This window comes from Protobothrops mucrosquamatus, unplaced genomic scaffold, assembly GCF_001527695.2.
Source record: "Protobothrops mucrosquamatus isolate PMUCROS unplaced genomic scaffold, P.Mucros_1.0 scaffold2651, whole genome shotgun sequence".
Lineage (NCBI taxonomy): Eukaryota > Metazoa > Chordata > Lepidosauria > Squamata > Viperidae > Protobothrops > Protobothrops mucrosquamatus.
This window is the reverse complement of record NW_015388702.1, coordinates 128,366-135,988: the sequence shown is the minus strand read 5'-3', so window position 1 is coordinate 135,988 and position 7,623 is coordinate 128,366. Positions and strand designations below refer to the sequence as shown.

The 7,623-nt window shown below is 41.7% G+C and overlaps 1 non-coding gene across 1 annotated transcript; it reads right to left on the bottom strand.

The window, feature by feature from the left end:
- Positions 1–3,339: 3,339 nt before the first annotated feature.
- On the bottom strand, positions 3,340–3,467 carry LOC114923261. Its single transcript, XR_003810598.1, has one exon. It is a non-coding gene; the product is annotated as a small nucleolar RNA SNORA13 (small nucleolar RNA).
- Between the last annotated feature and the right edge of the window lie 4,156 nt (positions 3,468–7,623).

Genomic DNA, 7,623 nt, shown 5'->3' with positions numbered 1-7,623 from the left:
TTCATTCTGATAGTTGGTACTGCTGCAGAAGCCACTGCTGCCTGCTTCCTTCAAGCGATACAAAAGTAGCCTGCAATGCTTGAAGCTCAACTCTATGCAATAATCTTATAAGGCCATAACTACCTAGATCACCAGAGGCTATAATAATAAAAAAGAAAAATTTGGAGTCTTAGAAAGCAAGTTGAATAAGGCTGTTATGTATCATTCCTGTTCAACTCTTCTTCACACGGTGTGCATGCCAGTTTTCCATTGTCATTTTATTCCCTCAATGCTCTGCCACACATTGGCCGATATTTATTCCTTACTGCAATGGTCTCAGCAATAAGGAGCAAGGTCCCAGAATAGCATATCCACCACATTCACCCTTCCAAGCCACTTCCTTCTGCCCTGAACTGCTACCTATGCCTGCACACATCATTGTCAAGGAAACCTATCTTTTCTCAGCCACTTGCTTTCCCCTTGACCCAGTTCTGCCCAGAACAATTGCATTTCAGTAGAGAGCATTTCATTCTGCATACAGACTAAAAGATGTGACATGTACTTGTTATTTGGGCAGACTATCCAAATCTGTACCTCTTTTTATCAATTTATTATTTCTCTACGTACAACAGATGTGCAGTTCTGCAAATACATAGTCCCAGGTGACTAATGTGAAGATCGACACTGTGGGTCATCTGCATGCTCAGTGCAATTAGGAGTATATGAGATAGCAGCTTGCAGTCACCCAGATGCTCCTCAGTTAATGTTTTCTATTTTCTGACTATATAAATTTTAATGCCAAGACAAGCGATTCATGCAAATACAACAATCAAAAATAAAATTATATATTTGCAGTAGCATTTCCTAACAAAGGAAATGTTTGTGATTTAACTAGAATCCAGAAATCATGATTTGAATTTGCTTTCACAATTGAGCCATTTTAAGAACTACGATCTCCAGCTCTATTTCTTGCAGAGTGACGATTCTCTAGTAGATACAGATAGTGCTCGACTTACCACAATTGGAACCATAATTTGTTGTAAACTACTGAGGTCATAAACTGAGTCAGACATGATTTTATAATTTTTACAGCAATCATTAAATGAATCCAGCTTCCTAGAAACTGGTAAGATTACAAATTGTGATCACGTGACTGTAGGATGCTGCAACCAGTCATAAATGCAAGCTGGTTGCCAAACACCCAATTTGCAATAACTCTGAACTGCTATTAAATAGCTATAAGTACTAAATTAACTTATTATAGTTACTGACCAAAATCCAATACGTTAACAGAAAAAACAAAATAGTTTACTTCAGAATCATTAATGCATTCATAAGTATGTCGTTTTGACCACAACCTGTGGCCATATTTATAGAAATGTTTTACATTAAATTACAGAAGCCAAGTCCACTAGCCAAAATTGCTCAATGCTGAAACTTTGTATATCTTTTTCAATCAGATTTCAAAATACAGCCAATACCTTTCCTTTATTAGCCATCCAAACACCTGATATTTGTGAAATGAAACTAATATTCTCAACTTCAGTGCTAACATCCTCCAGCAGTGCAATAAAAAGCCTGTGTTGCAAGGAGGTGGTCCGAATACAATTCATATTTTTGCAGCAAGATCTAGAAAAAAAATAAATTGTACAACCCAAGCACAGAACAACTTTTTTCATGATACAAAATAAAGATGAAAAACTTTTAATTCTATGTTGCAGAGAGCAATAAACTTTTTAGTGTTGTCCACCATAGCTGGTGCCCCCTCAAGTATTGATAGATGTCAAATTGTGAAAAAGGAAATTTGTTTTCAGAGCATTGTATCTTCACTTCTTGTGTTTGAATAGCTCTCCTTTCACAGAAATGAATACCCTCTTCAAGTTGACTACCACTTGGGAAATCTGTCAGATCTTTGGATTCCTCAAACTGAAGTGAAAACTCAGGCTGATGTCCAAGATTGTCTCAGTTATGCCTTAGAAATGGTGTGATGTTCAAACTGCAGCAAGTGTTTCCTTTATATTTGGAAAACAGCAACAGGCAAAAATGCCTCTTTCAACCGGAATCCATTTTCAAGTTTTTTCCCCCTCCCCTGGGGAAATAAATTTGCAGAGATGCTGTGAAACTGCCTCAGAACAATGGTTCTTTCGCCAGTCTTTCTGCAAAAAGCCCATCTTCTCTCTTTTATTTTCTGGATCAGTCATTCTACAAACTACAAGGAACAGGAAAAAAAATACACATTTAACTCAGTAATGTCCAATTTAAGATATTATCTGAAGTATGGGGAGGGAGAAAAAGTGTGAATGTTTAGAAAAGAAATATAACTTTGTAATAGTAAGAGGCATGCTAAATTTTATTTGCAGTGGAAGGCCAAAATGAGAATAGAGGCAAGGAAATGGATAGCCAGATAGAAGCAGTTAAAACCAAGAAACTGTGAGAGAATTTGCAAAGCTAAACCTAGCTGATTGGGAAGCCGGTTAAGCTTCCAAAAGCCCTATACAAAATTTCCTCTTTGAACGGGAAAAAGCAAACAGGAGCAAAAAGCAAACGTTTGGAGCAAACAGGAACAATCACTTCACAATTTTCAGCACTTCTTTAAACATTCCAACATGTCTTTCCCTGTTGAGCAATTTCAGGAGAAAAGTAAGTTCAATTTAAGATGAGTGACAGGCATACCTATGCAGACTCTAAATAACATTTTCTTTAGATCTGGATCATTACGGAGTCCTGTCAGCTCATGATGTTGTGCCATTCCTGGAAATGGTTTAAGGGGAAGGTAAGGTAGCAACAGGAGTAGAAAGCCTCCCAAAACCAAACCATTCCTATTCCAACTGGTAATCCATCCAAAAATTGAAAAATGCAGCAAAATTATGCCGTTGTATGGCAGTTAAATCAGTGGCATGTTTGAAGATTGTCAAGGAACTACAACTGGTGTGCTATAGGTAGAGAGCCAGCAATAGAGGAGAAGCACTACACTGGAGTAAAAAAAAAAAGCTTTGGGGCAGAATACCTGAAAGGCAGCCAAACTGTATCCTGATGTACTTTTTAATATCACCAACTCAAATAGCACTGAAAGGTCAAGATGGAAAGGTCAAGGAATCCATCGGGCAGCTTAACTGTATAATGTTAACAAAGAACAATACATGTTATAAGAGTATAAAAGAACAAGCTGCAAGTGTAAAAATAATTTCTAAACATTTAGGTATTTTTTGGAAAAAAACACCACATCCAGTAATATTAATTGCATGCATACACACACACACACACAAATATATAGATATATTCTGATGAGACAAAGAATAAAGACCATATCTATCTAGCTATTCCTGCAGATGCCGAAGAAGCATAATGTTCTTCAAAAGAGTGTGTTCTAGCTGAAATGCAGAGAAAAATGAATAATCCATTCATGAACACATTACAACTAGAGTTGATGTATGCCTTTTCTGACACCACATTCACCAAAGCCAGTGTGAATGGGCAACACAAAGGCAAAATTTTACATCCTGAAATTCTAAATTTTTAATCTATTATCTGATAAATAGTTTTTGTAGGATTCATACCTGCATCCTAAAGCATTGTTTTCATTCAAAATGGCAGCCTTTTCTTTCTCACATCTGAAAAACACACCAAAAAATTGAATCTTTACAAGGTCATTACAGTACTTGTATTGCTGCAAAATTCTATAGTTAAAACCCGAGTTTAAAGAAGAGAAAGTAAAACCTTGACAAATATAATTGCCACCTTAGTGGTGGAAGACTGTCCAAGCAAGTAGCCTACTGCATAAGTAATTTCTTCAGGGAAATAATTTGTTTACTATTACAGCTTTCCTCTGTGAACAAATGGTCTACATGAAGCACTTTCATCATTTTTATTCACTCAACAACTCTTGAGGGAAACTGCATTAAGAAATAGTGGACTGCTCCAAAGCTATACAATTAATGTGGACAAGCAGGTTCTTGAATCCAGGTTTTCCAAATCCTAATCCCTATATCACAAACTTTTTCAGTAAAAGTGGACAGTTGTTTTCCCTATTATTTTCTGACTCTGAAGATCTAAAAATGAATAGTAATGCTGTACAGTGATCCAAATTCAAAGTGGAAAAATGTGATTAAGAACATGCAAGGGTAGGCATGTGAAACGCTGGGGACCTTTTTCAACCATTTATCCTCAGCGATCCTAGCATGGAACAGATTATTATAAGCTGCACTAGGAAATGTTTTCAAAAGCAAATTATTTTTATATGCAAATATAGCATTATTTTTAAAGCAAATTTACACAATGGTGTATTTAAAGTTATCCTTGGTTTTAGCCTATAGTTTTGTTCCGTACGCAGCAAACGCCAAAGGAATAATCCCCAGTGTTGCAAAGAAAAAGACTGCAATAGGGGAAACCTGCTTTATGCCTTCTCTGACAGCACATGCATTAGCAACCAAGCATTATTTTTAAAGCAATTTACACAATGGTGTATTTAAAGTTATCCTTGGTTTTAGGATATAGTTTTGTTCCATACGCAGCAAACGCCAAANGCTTTGCATGCTCGCACACCATGCAGTTAAGTAAGACATTTGCTCCGTGCATGGAGTTTAGCAAGAGCGTCACCCTCACGCTGCCAGGAAAAGTGAAGCTGTCACTCAAAAGCGACTCTAAAATCAAGCGGGATGCAAAGGTCTTCCCGTTGAGTTCGGACTCACCACGTGCTTCTTACTGGTCGCGCGCCTCGCAATCGGCGGCCTTTCCGGATATACGTCACGAGGGGCGCCGGAAGTCGTCGCCGTCGTCGTCGCCGCGCTCCCAGGTTCCGGCCGGGGACCCGCCAAGGCTTCGCCGTGCGCCTAGCCCGGTGCGCTTCGTTGCCTAGACGCAGGGGTAGTCAACCTTGGCTCTTTTATGACTCGTGGACTTCAACTCCCAGAATTCCTGAGCCAGCTTAGCTGGCTCAGGAATTCTGGGAGTTGAAGTCCACGAGTCATAAAAGAGCCAAGGTTGACTCCCCCTGGCCTAGAGGAGCGGTGGCTCAATGGAGGCACGTTTTCTTATCTACCCCAGGATCTGCTCGGGCGAATTTTTTTTTTCCTAGGTTTGCGCCGACTTAAGTTCTCACGGCGGTTCAAGCGGGGCTGGATGCAGGAACGGGGCTGCCTTTTTCGTCGCAATCCTAACTCCGCTCCATAAACCGTAGGCAAAGGATTAGTGGCCTAATGCCGATGCGGTAGAACTTTACTCCCGAGGCTCGAGTGACTCGCGAGCGAGATTTTTGCGACGCTGCAAGCCGGGGTTTCCCCCAATCATCCCGAGGCGCCGCCCTTGTTAACAACCCGCAACCCCGGAGTTGTAGCGCAACGTTACTAACTAGAGCGGTTTCTATCTTTCCCCGGCCCTAAAAACACCGACTTGCCTCTATCCCAGTGTTTCTCAACCTTGACAATTTTAAGGCATGTGGACTTCAACTCCCAGAATTCCACAGCCAGCATTGCTGGCTGTGGAATTCTGGGAGTTGAAGTCCACATGCCTTAAAATTGTCAAGGTTGAGAAACACTGCAGTCTATCCTCTCCCAGGCTGCGGGGTCCACCAATGGGTGGCCAATGCAGGCTGCCCACAGATCTCTCCTGACCCGCTCTGCTTACCTCCATAACCGCCTAGACAACTCAGCTCCCCTCGCGCGCCAGAAAGAAAAGGACGTCCGCCCTTGTCTTCGGTTCCCTTTATGCTTTTTGCTCCGGGACAAACCATTGCCGGAACGGCGGGGGTGGAAAGAAAGGCAGGCAGCTGCTCTCGGCGAGAACTTAAAGGTGGGGGGGAAGCGGGAAGGAAGGCAGGCCCTCGGTCCGTCCCTGTAAATCTGCACGTGCGGAACGGGCGGGATCCTCCTTCCGTTTCCTCTGCAATTAGCGAAAGAAGGAATGGGGATTTCGTCAGCTACGGATGGCTTTCTCCGCCCCCTATCAGCGGCTGACAAATCACAGAGCAGAATATAGAGAGATATGCTTTTTTTTTTTTTGTAATAAGCTGCCTATATTGTCTGTATAGGGCAGGGGTAGGCAACCTTGGCTCTTTTATGACTGGTGGACTTCAACTCCCAGAATTCCTGAGCCAGCCATGCTGAGGGGAAAGGGAGAGGTTTCCAAGCTGAGCCAGGCTGGCTCAGGAATTCTGGGAGTTGAAGTCCACCAGTCATAAAAGAGCCAAGGTTGCCTACCCCTGGTATAGGGTTTTTTTTTTTTAATGGAGCCCAGAGGGATTCTGGGAGTTGAAGTCCACACATCTTTAAAGTTTCCAAGTTTGAACAATGCTGACTTAAGCCTCATATGTTTTCAAAGTAATAAACATATCGAGCGCAATTTCCATACTTTTTTTCCGCCATAATCTCTTCTTTGATTTCAGTGGCAGGGAAAACAAAACTCTAAAGGCTTCCAGAAAAAAATTGAACAGCTATATGGGCATAACAGGACCACATAAATTTGAATTGCAGCCTTTTGTCTTCTTAAGATCCGCTATAAAATTGGTTAATTTTTTTGGTGAAAATGAGTCCCCTATTTTATCACACAGGTCCTGCTTACTATCTTTCCTAGGATAATACAAGTTGAAAAATCAATGGCAAACAGAAGTTTTTACAGCAAAAGTGACTATATCTTGTTTTAATGGAAAACCTATGTGGATCTTGAACCAGAAAAGAAAAAGAAAATTAGAGCATTTCTGAAAAACTAACAAAAGATGTCCTAATTCCTGGCTTTAAATGTGACTTGCAGTCATGCCAATTAACTTATGTTGCACAAAAGAATGGTTTTGATTACAGAGAACCTCAGATGTATTTTTTGCAAGGAACAGTCTCCTTTTTATGGAGATTTATGATCTGGGGGGAAAAGTTTTTTGTGTCTTTTTGATGATTAACAGATGCATTATGGAACAAGCATAAAGTTTTAATTTAATTTGACAAATGAATATGAGATGGAAAAAGAGGAAGTAAGAACAGAGGTACAGTACATGCAAAAGACATGTTTTTCTGAAACAGTTCTCCTAAAAGTTGTACAGAATGATGCAAATCTTGCTTTAGGGGTAGAAATTCATATGGATTTCAGATCTTTATTCAAGCTGTTCTTAGTGCTGTGGTGGCGAACCTATGGCATGGGTGCCAGAGGCGGCACTCGGAGCCTTCTCTGTGGGCACACGTGCCGCTGCCCCAGCCTCGTCTCCCCCCGTGACCCCCTCCTCTCCAGTAGCCCCCCTGAAGGAGAGTTGCCCCTGAATGTGGCCCACGCGGAGCAGCGCAGCCAAGGACATGGCAGCCAGGCAGCGTAGACAAGACTGCCCTCACATCCCATCGTGCAGTTGATGCTGCAGGGTGTGGGCAGAGGGCGTGACTGCCATAGCGCTGCTGGGCGATCTGTGGCGAGCCCTGGAGGCAGTGAGTGGCCCTGCGGGCAGGCAGGGTGGGGGATGGGGGGTGGGGCAGGGGTGGAGCGGGGGCGGGGCCAGTTTTTGGGCACTCGGTCTCTAAAAGATTCGCCATCACTATCCTAGTGCTTAAAGTAAGGAATATCCCTCATCATATTCATCACCTGGCTGTGAAACATTTTACTTTTTTTTTTCAAACATATTTAACAAACCAGTAAATTGATTGTAAAAGTGGCAGAACTGTGTTGGAAGTA